At 40.7% G+C, this 15,493-nt stretch overlaps 1 long non-coding RNA gene across 1 annotated transcript; it reads right to left on the minus strand.

Annotated features, from left to right (window-relative positions):
• Positions 1 to 9,188: 9,188 nt before the first annotated feature.
• On the minus strand, positions 9,189 to 14,972 carry LOC128807856 (uncharacterized). Its single transcript, XR_008437296.1, has 3 exons — positions 14,715 to 14,972; positions 12,255 to 12,305; positions 9,189 to 9,606 (listed from the first exon to the last, which is right to left on the minus strand). It is a non-coding gene; the product is annotated as an uncharacterized LOC128807856 (long non-coding RNA).
• Between the last annotated feature and the right edge of the window lie 521 nt (positions 14,973 to 15,493).

Genomic DNA, 15,493 nt, shown 5'->3' on the forward strand with positions numbered 1-15,493 from the left:
ACATAATATTTGGGGAGGTAGATGACGAGAAAAAAAAAAAGAGAAATGGTTGAGCCTATTTGCATCTCTTAGTTCTACCATGAGATGTTTAAAATCTTTTGCATATTCATACATACAATGATTGATGCTTTCTTCAGCCATTCTGGATCTTTTCTGCACCTTCACACATAAGAGTTGGTGTACTCACACACATATTTTAAACATATAGAAGTTATACTTCATTCTTCCTGCCTAAACTGTGCTTTATCTGTGCCATGTTTCTCCTGTATTTTACAATGTCACAGAACAGAAAGAAATTTTTATTGTCTTTTGCAAATAAAACTTTTGCAATGAAAACTAGACCAAAGGCAAGTGAAGGATCAGTCAGTAGAATTACCAAGTGGAACATTGCATAGGTTTGTCTCCTTCAGTTATAGAAGTTTCTATCTTGTCTTCAGATGGAACAGTCATGGAAAATTTCAAATCTGGGTGATACCCTGGCTGCCCGAATGGTCCAGGACTAAACTCTAACTCAGCAGGTATGGGGAGAAAGGTGTTTCATGTCCCAAGTTTTACTTGTTATATGTCTGTATTGAAACAGAGCAAGTCAACATCTGGAGTTTACTCTTGTAAATTAATGGAAATAACTGAGAAATGATGCCAGTATCATTCTAACACAGGTTTATATTGTTATATTAGTAGACTGTACTCTGAACTTGTAAGCTCATCCAACCATGTCTATAAAATGCAGAATAGACTCTACTAAATGTTTCAGTGATTAAAATGTAATAGTTTTAATCAAGTGTGAAGGTACATGTTGTTGAGGAAGAAAACTAGATATGTTCCTACAGAACTAGATATGTTCCTACAGATATGCTTGATGGAAAAACAACTGCTTCAACTTGAAACTGAGAATCCTTGAGATCAATCCAAAACTCAGACAGATTTGTCCTGATTTAGGGATAAGTAGTTTTCAGGGCATGGCTGAGGTGGCTGTTAAGTGTGGGGCAAAAGTTTTAGCGAGGTGAACAACAGAAAAGATGACACTTCAGTCTAAGATGCAGAGTCACATTTAATATAGGCTTTACCTCTATTCACAGCTTTGCTCAAAACATTTTAATATATCTGTTGCAGAAATAAGAAAAAGAAAAAGCCAAACCTTATTGCTTGTTTCTGTGTCCATTGGCTTTTTTAGGGGGGGCACATTCAGTCTCCAGTCATACTGGGGTAATTTCCTAGGAACTTTACACCAGACTCAGATGTTGGATTTGGGGAGGGCAAGGGGAATGAATGTCTCCTTATTCCTACAGTGCCAAGAACACTTTGACTTCTATGTTCAATAAGCAAAACAATACCTAACAGGGCCTTAGGTGTCCCAACAAGCTGTTGTAGGAACCTGGATACACACAAAGCTTTGCTGCATGGATCACCTTGATCCAACACCTTAGGATGACAATGCCTGAATGGCCAAACCTCATCTGGTTGACCAACTGGACTCTATTTCTTAGCCAAGCCAAGCTCATTACCAGTCCATGATCACCCTAAGTGAATTTTCATGGTCTTTAAAATCAGGTAAAATGTCATGATACAATAAGGGCTATATCAGGCCTACTAAGCCTCATTCCCTAAAACACTGTTTTCTTTGATTCCTTCTCTGAAAGAAAAGTGAAGGAATTAGGGAACATCATGATGAAACAGTGTGATTTCCTTATCTCTTGTCTAGATCAGAAGTTAAAAACTAAAGCTGCATTTATTGTCTATCCAGTACTCTTGTTTTAGGAGCTGAATGTATTGCTGCTACGAAATGTGTTTTCTTTCTAAAGAATTATTCATCCAGATATAAACAATAAAAAGGCAACAGTTTTAAAGCCTTTGATATAATAGGCAAAGTATTATCAGCTTTTTTCCCCCCTAATCTCCTATATATGATGGTGAACCTAATGAAAAGCAGATGATTTATTGATGCCTCCTTCATAAGGGGATAAGGAAGAAATTTTGCTATTAAAGAATAAAGTGAAATTCCCCAACCCCCCTGCATTGTACTCATCGTAGATTAGAACTCTTTAAATCAAAACAAAGATAGAGTAGTGGATGCTTCATCATAAGCATTAAAATATTTTGTTTGCACTGCACCATTTCTTACACTGCAACAATTAAACTATCAAAGACCTGCCCAAGCAAGCTTTGAGCTTAATTGGTAGAAAACTTGAGAGGAATTCTCTTGAGGGGAAATCATTTGTTTCTGAGGAATTAGAAGGGGATATATTGTGAGCACTGTGCTTAGAATAGGAAATAACCACATGGTTCCAATGGGCAGCCTATTTCTGAGACACAGCCATGTCCTGGGAATGGGGAGACAGAGGGAAGCAAGCAAATACTCTAAAGTATGGATTCCATTCTATCATTCCAGCTATGCTGACATCTAATATTGGTGGTTTTCTTGTACTTCAGTACTCTGAACCAGTTTGCAAAGAGTAGAGCTAGAAGTTTATTTTTCTTTTTATTTCTTTGTTAGGGAAAGAAGGAGGAAAAAGATGGGGCAAAAAAACAGCCCAAAAATGCAGTCAGTGCAAAACAGATTAGTACTTTTAGGAAATGCCTTGCTTATAAACTCTACCTTAGCAGTGATACCACTTCTTCAGTTCAAGTGACATGAAACTGACAATGAAGTCTTTTAAGACTGGTTCCACACTTCAGCAAGTAACCAAGGCCAAGCACCATGCATCCAACTGGTAATTTTGTGCTTCTGTGCATGTTAAAATACCCCATATGCCCCTGGCACAGGCAAAGCAGGTTTGATAGCATCCGCAGGAAGGAGGCCACTTATTTTTTCATGCGTAATTTATCACCACAGGTATTTTTGCCTACCTATGTGTCCTCTGCTTAAACTCATGGTAGCACGTACATTTGCAGCTGGACGTGCTGTTGCTGTAGCAATCATGCTCCACCCTTCAGCTCACTGGCAGATTCTGAAACAGGATGTCAGCATGAGCTGCCTCTCTGCAGAGCTACTGTCTATCAGAAAGAACCAGCCTTGAGATACCCTGTGGTGCACTTTTTGAGAGGAACAGGGGTAATTACTTAGGATATTTAAGTATAACATTAAATATTTACTTCTCCTGAGAAAACATTTAAAGTGGCAGTACTTTATACAATTCCTGCAAATGCAAACTCACAAGCTTGGCCAGAACATGTTTCTCTTATTCTTCATAGAAGTAGAATTTCGCCTCTTATTTAATATATATCTGCATTTTTAAAATTTATTGCTTCTCACTAGCCACCTTACCAAATTACAATTTTTGTGGAGCAAAAGAGAACAGTTCTGAAGCCTTCTTTTCATCCCAATCTTGAACCTGTTTGACAAACCTCTGTGCGCTTTTTGGGGAGTTTTGCTTCTGATCGGCATGACAAGCTTTTAATTCTCTTTACTTTAGATGTAAGCACACATACCCTGTAATTATGGCTGTGCAGCTGATTTTGCTTTCTCTCACTGCTTTTGCCTTGCCTTATCATGAAAGGTCATGGGATGAAGTCACAGTGATTGCTGCAAAGGAGTTGTGATGCATTTGAAGCACAACTTGTGGCTCCAAGTACATGTGCATGTGCACACACCCCTTTGCTTCAGACATAACTCACTGTTCTTTACAAGCCTAACCAAATCTCACTGCACCCTCTTCCCACACACTCCAAGTACTTCCAGTCTGACATGTTATCTCTGTACAGCTTCAGTTGTGAACATCAGTCCCCCACCTTGTATTACAGACATTAATAGCTAGTGTCTGTTGTGACAGGGCATGTGGCAAGGAATAATGTCATAACACATGTATTATCTACCTTCCTCCACCTAGGAAGATTTTCCTCCATCTATTATTTTGGTGATTTGGCCTGTGTGGGAAGATTCAGGGAGTATTGAGACATGGAAAGTTAAATCTCCAATTATCCAGAGGTCATGACAGTCAGCCAAATTGTGTGCTTCCCTTTCCACCTCTACACCCACTGCACTGTCCTGCTGCTGACCCTGAAGTGGAAAGACCACCCTCCTTTGAAATGAAATCAAATCCTCAGAACTTGCTCATCTTTGGTCCTCGCCCAAAAGCTCGTGCTGCCAAACATGGCTAATTTCTGCAGTAGTTTCATAACCTGGTGGGCTTCTACTCTCTTGCGACCTGAGCTGAGGTCATTGCATTCATTTCCATTTACGAAGTTGCCTTGCGATTAAATCTATGTTGTCCCAGAGGCAAATGTGTGTCTGAATTTTTCCCACTGCGTATGTGCTGCCCTCCTCACACAGATGAGGTTTTTCTGGCAGCCTTCTGTCATGTTGTTATGCTTTGAATAATTATTTTTTTTAAACTTCTCTGGTCCAAAGTTCATTTTTTCCCCTTCTCTCATGCTCTCCCCACGTCTCTCCTTTTTGACTCCACCACCATCCTCAACCCCTCCATTTTATCTCTGTGTTATTCTTGGCCTGTCTAGGTGCCAGTTGGGAGCGAAGTTAATTTAGGTATTTGTCTGCTTGCCTGTCAGGTTCTATCAAGAGTAAAAAGAATGGCAAGTTAATAAACTCAAAATTATGTCAGGCATGAAGCAAACTATTAACCCATGCTGTTTATCTGGCAGCAGGTGCAAAAAAGACCAATAAAAGAGAAGAAAAACAGCCTTTCACGCGTGCACACAGACACACACATGCACACGCTCTGAAAAGAGGGTGAATGGCTGTGTGTTTCTGTCAGGTGGCCAGCAGAGGATTAGCTGGTGGTCTCAGGCCAGACTTTATGGGGCAGGTGTCCATGTTACAGAAACCACAAGCACCATTCACAGGCTTCTTGGCAGCTGCAGCGCAAGGACTGACGAGCACTCTCAGCTCTTCAGGCGAGTCACTCGCTAGGAATTCAGGAATGGAAGTGGGGAGGAGAAGAGGGCAAGTTTTTTGTGCTGCTGGTCAGTCACCATTAAGAAAACATGTGGGCTCCATAGACAACAGCCTGGTTTTGCTAGGAAAAGGGGAAATGTGGAGGTGGCCTGGTCCTTCGGAGAGTGTGTTGTGGACTCATGAAATTCGGAGTGAGCACTATTGTACTAGAGACAAAAGTGTCAAGCTGCACAGTTCTGGCTTCTGGTATCATGGGGATTTTGTTCAGCTCCATTATGAAAGAGAATTTAAGCTTTTTCAATATATTTTAGATAGTTCAGAACAATATGTATCAGGATCAATATTAAAAATTGCTGGTCTAGGATGGCAAAGTTTAGGAATAAAATAGGTTTGGAGATGTCTAAAAACCTACCCAGCTTCTGATGCAAATAAGACAGAATCACCTAAATGGGAGGAAAGCAAATCCTCCCTTATTTTCCTCTTGGTTTGCTTTATTGAGCTTCACACCTGTAATTTCCATTTCTCTTCACCAAGAGAAGCCTAATGTCCTGCCTCCCAGGCTTCAGGGCATGGTGCTGCTCAGCCTCCTTCCCTCAGCAGATGTTTTATGAGTTTTACTTTACTCACACCTTCCTTCTCTACTATTGCTCTTGGAAAAGAATGGCAAACTGTATCTTTCCTTATAGCTTTGGACAAAGTGCCCAACATGACCTTGAATGGGACTTCTACACAAGGAAAAAGCTGTCACTTCAGGTAACTGGAAAAGCAATGTACTTTTTGTTTCTGAGTTTTTTTCTCTGTTTCCAATGTCTTCCTATTTATGAAGAGTTATCCTAGGCAACTGACAGGCAAAATCAGAGCCTTGTATCTAAGTGAGAACATCTTGGTGATATCACTGCCAATGCATACAGCTTTTCAGGACTAAACTTCTGAACTGTATCAACAATCCAAATTTCCAGTGGACTTTATGAATGCAATATCAGTATTTAACAGCTGTGTAGTTACTGAATAATTAGGGCCTTAGTACGTGAAAAGACTTCGAAGGTTTGGCATCTGTAGTGCAAACCTTATTATGTGCAAAACACACATAATTAATTCATAGATCATAGCATGCCTTTCAGCAGCATTGCAGATCATGTTTATGTATTTTATCTGTGTTTATATGTGTATCTATAACTATATAAATTAGACTTGTATAATTACGTATAATTACATACCTTTGTTTACGTTTTTGACTGGGAATTTCGAATAATCACTGCTGCACTTTTGAAGTCACACAGTTGTTGATAAAAATATAAAAAATCCAATACTGTCTGGAAGTTTATACAGAGTATCTTCCATTTAGACACTGGAAGGACCTACTGAAAACATTGCCATTTTATTTGGTATGCAGTTTCATTCAAACCACAAAGAGTATATTTGGTGTTTATATATATTAAGCTCCTACTTATTTTTAATCTTGTAATTAATTCTTAAAACCTGACAGATGACTGATAATGGCTCAAGGAGAAACCACAATCTAAAGAATTATTTTCTTTATTTCAAGGTTGTTCTTCTGTTCATATTTGTTATAATTTCTTTTTAGTTGACTTCCTTAACTTTATTGGTTTTTCTTTTCGTTCCTCAGTAATTTCCTATCTGGTCATGCTGATCCTGCTTTTACTGACACCATGGCTCAAAAGTGAAGAAATGGTGTTCTTAAAATTCTCCTGATTCCAAGTATTGCTGCTCAGAGTGGTGACGTATTTCAAGCACTTAATGAATAACACCTGTCTTGCAAAACAGGCATTTGATAAGGTGACAAAATTTGCTCTGAAGGCAAAAGTGGTGGAGCAACTACAGTGAAGGCTGTCTTACCTGAAGAATATGAACTAGCCTGGTTTTCTAAGGAAACAGACTTCTTTACCTATCATACCTGTTGGACCATCTGCGTCTTTCTGGCAACCTTTGAACCCAGGGCTGAAAAACCTGACAGAGGGATAATGGTCTCATTATAGACATAATGGAACAGTAAGCTGTTATTACTTGGGAAAAAAAGTTGATATTTTGGGGATAGGAGGAAGGAAGATACCCTGACAGAACCTTAAAGGCAGGACTCAACCTTCACTCACTGCCTCTGTTGAATGTCACAAATAAGAAATAGCAGTCAGTCAAGTGACAAGGAAAGCCATAGTATGGCACTCTCACCGTACTGCCCGTCTCCTGCTGAGGTAGCAAGGCTTCCAAAAGCATGTAGGAGGTGAAACAGGATGAAGATGACATGGGATTGTGTGGTTTGGGAAAGGTGGAACGAGTTGCTGTCACTTTTGGGAAAGTTCTTCCGTGTAGTGGGGAAGGTTCCTACAGTGTGAGGTTACAGGGCACACTGGGTATGTATTAATAAGAATCTTTAGATTTCATTAGTCCTACTGCTCATAGACCAGCTTCTGTTTCCAGGCTGCTGGGCCCCAGTTCATCACCATGCCATGGTGGGTGATTTGTTTTATGCTACTTAATGACAATAGTGGCAGCAGTGGGGCTGTTCACTGCTTACAGGCTTGCTGCAGAGCGGTGCTGGAGGATGGCCACAAATGACCGCAACAAAGAGCTGCAATGTGTCCCACAGATAAAAGATATCAGTTCAACATGTGTAAACAAGCCTAGTGTCTCTTGCATTGAATTCCACTCTTGTTCAACATATCGTTTACAGCACCAGACCTCATCCCTGTGGAGTAATTTCTTTCCCACTTGGTCTGCTTCTGATTAGTGCAAGAGAATGACGTATAGAAATGACACTGTAATAAAGATGATGGATAGTCAGTGAAGCAGCTGCAGATTAGGAGAAAAGGAAGCTGACTACTGAGGATTGGCTTAGCAAAAAACAAAAAACCAAAAACCACAAACAACAATACAAGGTTCTAACTGTGCATACAAAAGTCACTTGAAATTCTCCTACTGGCATTCTTACTGGCATGCCACTCAGAGCATGTAGAATAGTAATTTCCCAGTGGAAACAAACTACTCAAAATCATGTTAGGGGGCTAAATGCCTTTTAGGTCTGGCCTTTAGATCAAGCACTTACCCTGAAATGCCTTCTTCTCTGAAACTCATACTTCACAGGGAATAGGAAAAATAGATGAAACAGCTTTGAAAAACCCAAACAACATTCTCTTTAGATAAAGCTGTTAGACTAGGGTGTTAGTAAGTCTGTGGCTTCCTTAAGCTCATACATGGATTTTACAGACCAGGCTGAGTCAGTCTAGCGTGGGATGACTGGATGACTTTATATCCTTAATCAGATTTTGAGTGAATAGTTATTTTCCTTCTGTTTGCACCTGAGGAAAAGCTTACAAGTATTTGCACCACCTTCTAAGCAAACAAAATGAATTGGGCAACAGCAGCCTGGAATACTTTACTGTATGCCTGATTCTGCGGGGCCCTTTCCTGCTTTTGCTGTCTTTCACTAAGAGGTAGCCTTTCATTTCAAAAGGTGGTTCAACATGCCATTTTGAAAACGAGGAAGTAGAGTAGAAGAGAGGATGAGATGAGGGTGGGAGGGGGGCCACAGAAATTTTTACTTCATGAGTCAAGTAGCTCAGCTGTCCAAAAATTTCCCAGAAGATATTCACTACTTATGTCTGTGTGAGCTCCTACAGAAAGGAATGGAATGTGCCATAGTTTTCCATAAAATTCTCCAAAACCAGGATTGAGCCACTGCTCTATGCTGTGTTTATCCCCTGGTTACAGCTGACTACACTAGTTTTAGGCCATAGCCTGTTTGTTGAGTTTCTTGAATCTGACATACATTCCCATAAAAGGGTTTGATGTTTTATTTCTCTGCAGCAGAACTGAAGATGATGGTAGCTCAGTCCAGTTTTTCCACTCTTTTTAATCCTCTTCAGTGTACTGAAGTAAAAACAAGATCAATCTCCATATGCCATCTCTGGATTTATTAAAGAAGCAATTTTGTCTGACCATGCAAAGCAAAGAACCACACACCATGCTCAAAAGGAGGACACGCCACAGGGATAGGAGGGGTCAAATTATTTTAAATAAATCTATTTGAAGAAAGCAGTTTAGTGCTTGGTAAAGAAGCTGGTTTGATGACCCAGTGATGGACATCTGATTGACAGGGCAATCAATCAGGCATTAATTTTTCAACTGCATCATGAGGGATGCTGTTGGGCAATGTTTCCCCTGTGAACTGTGAGTCTTCCTCCAATGACAAGACTGTAGCTAAGATGTTATCCATTCATTCTTGCACTCTCTCTTCAGATTTCTTAACACAGTCTTTTATGCTAATGATATGAATGTTAAGGAAAATATATCTTTAAGGTGGTTGTGCCAACATTTATTTCAGATAGTTTATTGGATCATTTTCATAGATTTCTGCTTTTAAGACATTAGTTTATCTGAACTTAATTAAAACATGTTAATTTAAGTGCCTTCAGTTCAACTAGTTGCCTCCTCATCCCACAGCTGTAATAAATTTTGACATTTTACTGGGGTTTTGTGTAGTTTACAAATTTTGTATAATTCCTTATTATGCAGCCTTAATAGTTGAGACATTGCTAAAGGTTGTTAGTGGTTTCTCTGTTATGATTTTAAAATCAAAACCAGTGCCAGCCAATGTGTCATGTATCTCAGCACATGTAACCAGTCCCTAAAGCAAACTCATCTTCTACTGCAGCACACATGAACAGTGTCACAACAGCCCTTGAACAGCACAGCAGCTGGGAACAGCTCACTATTTCTGGAGCAGCGCGTATATCCCACTGAAATAAAAAGATATTTATAAATAAGACACAGATTTTTCAGTTTCAGGATTCCTAAGAGCTGTTACAGAGCAGCTGAGGGTGAAAAAATGTCATTAACCATTTCATCAAGAATAACTCCAAAATCCTTTGAATGATTCTGTGCCTCGTTAATGAGTCGTTTTAATCAGTAACTTTTTGGTAGCCAAAACATTGGTGTCATTCATGGAAATTCACCTCATGATGGTGGCTGATCAAATTTTGCTATCACTGTTCCTGGTTTTGCTCAGATGCAGAAGTCATCAAAAGTGAAAAAAGCAGCCTACAGTAACATCTTGTTTAAAAATAGTATTTGCACTACCCAGACACTAAACATTCATTTGTTTCATTTTCTTCCTACGCAGCTGTTGAAAAGGTCCATGGGGTGGGGAGTGCTTTTCTTCTGGAAAGTCTGAAGTAAAGGGAAAATGTATCAAGGTGTCGGCAGTGTGAAATTGTATTAACGATAATTGTCAAGAGGCTGCTGAGTTTACTGGACTCCAGGTTTTGCCCCATGATCTAAATTGCACTCCTCTGAGATGCTTCAAAGATCTCTTTCAGTGATCACATATCAGGTTCCCAATACAATTCTTAATTTACTTTTTGAGAAGGCAAAACTAGATTTACAGATGCTCTCACAACTGACTGGTGCAGAACAAGTGGGAGAGCAAAGATTGTTGAAAAAAACCTCCAATGTGCCTTTCTTTTCAGGAAAGTTTGTGTTGTATCCTTCCACCTCTGACCTGCTCCTTAGTCCAGCCTATTTTGGAAAGTGGAGGGATGAAGAAAGTTTGATGATTTTTCTGGAGCAGCTACTGCTGAATTTGATTTTAACCTCACAAGGAAGTTTACTCCCATAAACCATCCCACCCAATTCTGCAGAACAAGAAAGGCTGAAAGCCTTGAATAACCTGTAAAGTTGTTGAAATAAGTATTTCAATGGTTCTTAAGCTCTACCTATGAATCTTTGTCAGGTCATTCATTATCACTCTTTGCCCACTTAGGAGAATAGAATGAAATAGATCCCAGTGGCTCAGTAGAAATTATGTGAGCCTTAGTGACACACACTGTCTCATTTTCCTTCGGGGAATATTGAGTGTATCACTGGATAAGCCATGAGCGCACACCATGATTTTGGAAAGTAGACAGGATTGCTCCAGATTCTCTCTGTACCACAATAATATTAAAATTTGACACTACACCTCCTGTACAGATAAAATGCTGTTGAAAACAGGGGGCATTTATGTAAAAAAGCCACTACCTCTCTGTAAGGGAAGTCAAGGGTGTCAGAGCTAAAGGCCACCAGCCTGAAGTTTTCAGAGAGAACGATGGTGACACCAAGGTGCTCAACCTGTACCAATACCTAAGTCATATCTTGTTTTTAAGATAACAGGTACCTGACAGCTTTGAGGTCTGCTTAAGAACCTACCTGCCTGATTGTGGGGAAGCTGCTTTAGTAACTTAGGCATAGTCCTGTGCCTCATATTTTTCAAAACCTTGGCTGATGACTGTTGGCAAAAATGCTATGCTTTCAGTAAGGGAAGTGGAAAGGGTCATAATTTGGTCATCAACATTTGATGCATCCCAGAAGAGGACCTGAAAAGGTATCCTGCTAGGAGTGATGTGTTGTTGTTGGCTGTCCTTGTCCCCAGCTGGGATTGAAATGGATTCAGCATTTTAGGAGTGAGAATAAAAAAAAGTAAATTGTCAAATCCCTTAGCTGTTTTTTTACTTGGTTTTAAGAATTATGAACTACTGCGATTTTAAGTCTGAGAAGAGACTAATTTGTATATTTGATTGCTTTGAATAATTGTTAGTGAGAGTTCTTTCAGTGGGAAAAAGAACATGGTAGATGTCTTATTTTGCATACTTAGGTTTAAATAACATAAGGCACCTTTCTGCCTTTCTGAACTTAAGCTACTCTCCAACTAGATGTAATTTGTAGGCAGCAAAGCAGCCAACAATCTAAAATGGCAAAACAGAATCCATTCTTCCCACACCTTCTAAAACCTGACCTCCCCCAAATTTCTTCACCTTGTCTGTCTCTACAGTGCCATGTAAATAGCAGAAAGCCTTGTTTCCCTTTAGTTTCCAGTTTCTTTCTTTAAAGTATTTTTAATTTTAGTGTGCTATGAATACCTTATTGATGAAAGATGCCAAGTTAGGAGTGATGAACAAGCAGGTCAGTTCTCTAGCAAGACCGAGTCTAGTTTTAGCATTTCAAGATGATTGTCTGAAATGATGGCCTGAATATATTCCCCCTTATCTCACACTTTTCCAAATAAATCGATTTGCCCTTTCTGTCCCCTCAGAAGATATGCCCTGAAAAGGATCAGACAACTTTGTCACAGCTGTGTGTAGCCCCCAAGTCACAACCTTGCTGCATGCATCTCAAAAGTGAAGTATGCTACAGGGTGGCTGAGGCTGCGTGGACTGGTAAAATCACAGGGCTAGAGTTCAGCTGGGGCAAAAAAAGGACTTTTCTCAATTACTTGAAGCTAATCCAGAGTAGAAACCAAGTTCATAAGTCCTTAGAAGAGTGTAAGGGGAGACAAGAGTCTGTGTTGGGGTGGCTTCAGGTCTAAAAGACGATAGTTATATTTTTTTCAGAAGGATAAGAATTCACTTACTTCTTGAAGTATTGAATTTACTGATGTCTCTGCAGATTCACTTGCCTTTGGCTGTGGAATTAAAAGGAGTATGTAAAATGGTAAAAAAAAACAGTCATGGGTTGCATTGCCTTTCCCATGTTGCCTGTCCTTCAGAGGGGTGCTGTAGCACTCCATGATACATATCTCCATGTGAAATCACCTGGTGTATACTCTGAGATGGACTGGAAGCAAACTGTTTGTGTATAAGTCAAAGTTTACTGCTTTACTATTTTTTGTAGCATAAATGTAGATATATCTTAAAGGATTCCTTCTATGCTTTTTTTTTTTTTTTTCTTTTTTTTTTTTTTTTTTCTTTTTTTTTTTTTTTTTTTTTTTCTTTTTTTTTTTCTTTTTCAGTGGAGAAGTGGGCTCAGTGGGACTACATGCACTACAGAAAACTATATCTGAAAATTCAAACCAAACCTAGTTCAATTAAAACTTCGGGTCAACTCTAGATCTACAACACTAGGTAGACAAATTACAATTAAAATGGTAACATCCTGGACTCTGATTAGAAGATGTTGTAAATTGTGGTCAATACTTGAAATACTACATTTTAATCAAGAGAAGGAACCAACAGGAAGCTTTGTTGTCTTAATAACATCCCTGGGCATTAATGTTAGTGGTGAGTACCACCTCTCTTCAGGAAGCTGTAGTTTGCTTAAAAGGTCAAATGGTGACATACTCTTGGTTTGTTAGATCCAAAGAGATTCTGCTGTGAAGTGGATGCATAATAAACTACTTTGAAATCTTTGACCTGAGTCACAGAACAAAAACAACTGCAGTGTGAATATTATACATTGAGTGAAGACATAGAAATAACTTTCATTTCCCACCTCATTTGTCCACCCACAAGATCCTCCTTCCAGGGGAGGAAAGGCAAACTTATTTCCTTTTTTTCTGTGCCAGTAGAAAAAAAAAAAAATCTTGTTTTCCTTGCATGACAGTGGACGTGTTGGGAAGACAGTAGCCTTGAGGAGCAGAAGCTGTGACTGTCTGTGTCAAAGATGCAAAGGCATTCTTGCAGCTTTTCAGCCTGGGGCTTCTTTTTAATCCAGGGATGTGCATTGGGTTATTTGGGAGTAGGAAGACTTCACATGGGGATAGGGAACATGGCTGGATTGGATTCTTCCTTTGTAACCTTGTGTACAAGGCGCAGGAAAGTCACAGAGGAGACAACCAACTATATCCCAGAGTGAGAAGTGGGTGGGATTCTTGGGGCTGTGCTGTGCAGGGACAGGAGCTGGACTACAATGATCGTTGTGGGTCCCTTCAGGATATTCTGTTCCATGATTCTAGGTGCTACAGAGGTTCTTGGGCAAGTACAGCCCTATTTGCATAAGAACCAGAGTCCAAGAGATTTTTAAGTCTCACTCTCCATCCTGAAGCTTGGCCAGTCTGAATTGTGCCAACAAAGGAGCTCTGCTCTGCTCCCCTCCTCTATGTGCAAATTCCCCTGCTAACCTCCTCCACCACCCACTGTGTTTTCCATGTCACTACTGAAAGCAAAACACCCTCAAAACAGAAATAAATCAGCAGCAATCAATGGCAATACTAGATATCTGACTACCCATCTCTCTGCCTCTGTAAGCATTCACTTTGCATCCCAAAGTCAGGCAAAAAAAGGTCCAGAAGTCCAAAGATTGCCCTGGGAAAGGAGAGTCACAGTAAAAGACAGTGAGACACAGACTGAAAATGTGTTTGTGCACTTCAGTGACACTACTGAGCAGAAGGCAGTGGTGCAGTCCAAACGTATTCTCAAATCAAAAGAACATTCTGTGGTGAAGGCACGGCATGGCGAGAATAAATGCACAGAACTCCAGCTCCTGTCAAGACAACACAAGCTCTTCCACAAGATTAGGATTACCCTCCCTTTCTTCAAACTGACACAAAAATGTTGTAGGTGATGTCACAGAATGTTAACGAATGGAAGGGGCCTTAAAGACCATCTATTCCCAGCCCTCTCTGCCACAGGCAAGGACACCTCCCACTAAACCAGGCTGCTCAAGGCTTTAGCTAACCTGGCTTTGAACACTGCCAGGGATGGGACATCCACAGCTTCCCTGGGTAGCCTGTTCCAGTGCCTCACCAACCTCACAGTAAAGAATTTACTTCTAATACCCAACCTAAATTTCCCCCCCTTTCAACTTGCATCCATTACTCCTCATTCTACCTCTGCAGTTCCTGATGAAGAGTCCCTCTTTGGCTTCCCTGTAGGTCCCCTTCAGATACTAGAAGGCTGCTATGAAGTCCCCCTGGAGACTTCTCTTCTCCAGACTGAACAGTCCCAATTCTTTCAGCCTTTCCTTGCAGCAGAGCTCCTCCATCCCTCAGAATATCTTGGTGTCCCTGCTCTGGCCTCGCTCCAGCAGCTCCCTGTCCTTCCTGTGCTGGGCCCCGGGGCTGGAGGCAGCTCTGTAGGGTGGGGGGTGGTCTCACCTGAGCAGGGCAGAGGGGCAGAATCCCCCCTCCCCTCCTCTGCTGCCCATGCTGGGGGCTCAGCCCAGGACACAGTTGATTTCTGGCCAGCTCATGGTGAGCTTTCCATCAGCAATCACCCCCCAGGTCCTTCTCCCAGGGCTGCTCTCCATCACTCCTCTGCCCAACCTGTCGGTGTTGGGGATTGCCCTGACCCGGGTGTAGGACCTTGAATTTCACTTTGTTGAACTACAGGAGGTTCACACAGACCCACATCCCCTGCCTGTCCAGGTCCCTCTGGATCCATCCCTTCCCTCCGATGTGCCGACTGCACCACACAGTTTGGTGTCATCAGAGAACGTGCTGGGGGTGCACTTATCCCATTGTCCACGTCACTGACAGAGCTGTGGAACAGTATCAGCCCCAGCACCAACCCCTTTAGGACACCACTTATTACTGGTCTCCATGAGACGAGTTAACATCTGAAGTTACTGTCACTTCCAGTCTTTTCTGATTTTCCCATCTCTTTTCAGTAGCTTGCCTGTTTGAAGAATGCAAAGATATTAAAAAATCAGCTGCAAGTAATTTCTCCATAATAAAAACAAACAGAAATTCTGAAATTAATCCCAAGGCAGCAGCAGGCTATGAACTAAGATCTAGTTCAAAGCCGGATCTCTATCTGCTAATACAGCCAGTTCAGCCAAAACAAATCTTTATTTTCACCAGATGCTACATGTGGCTTAAGTATTCCCACACATCTGCACTAGAAAAATGTTCAGAGAGAAGATAAGTCCTTTCTT

The sequence above is a fragment of the Vidua macroura genome, chromosome 5, assembly GCF_024509145.1.
Source record: "Vidua macroura isolate BioBank_ID:100142 chromosome 5, ASM2450914v1, whole genome shotgun sequence".
Classification (NCBI taxonomy): Eukaryota; Metazoa; Chordata; class Aves; order Passeriformes; family Viduidae; genus Vidua; species Vidua macroura.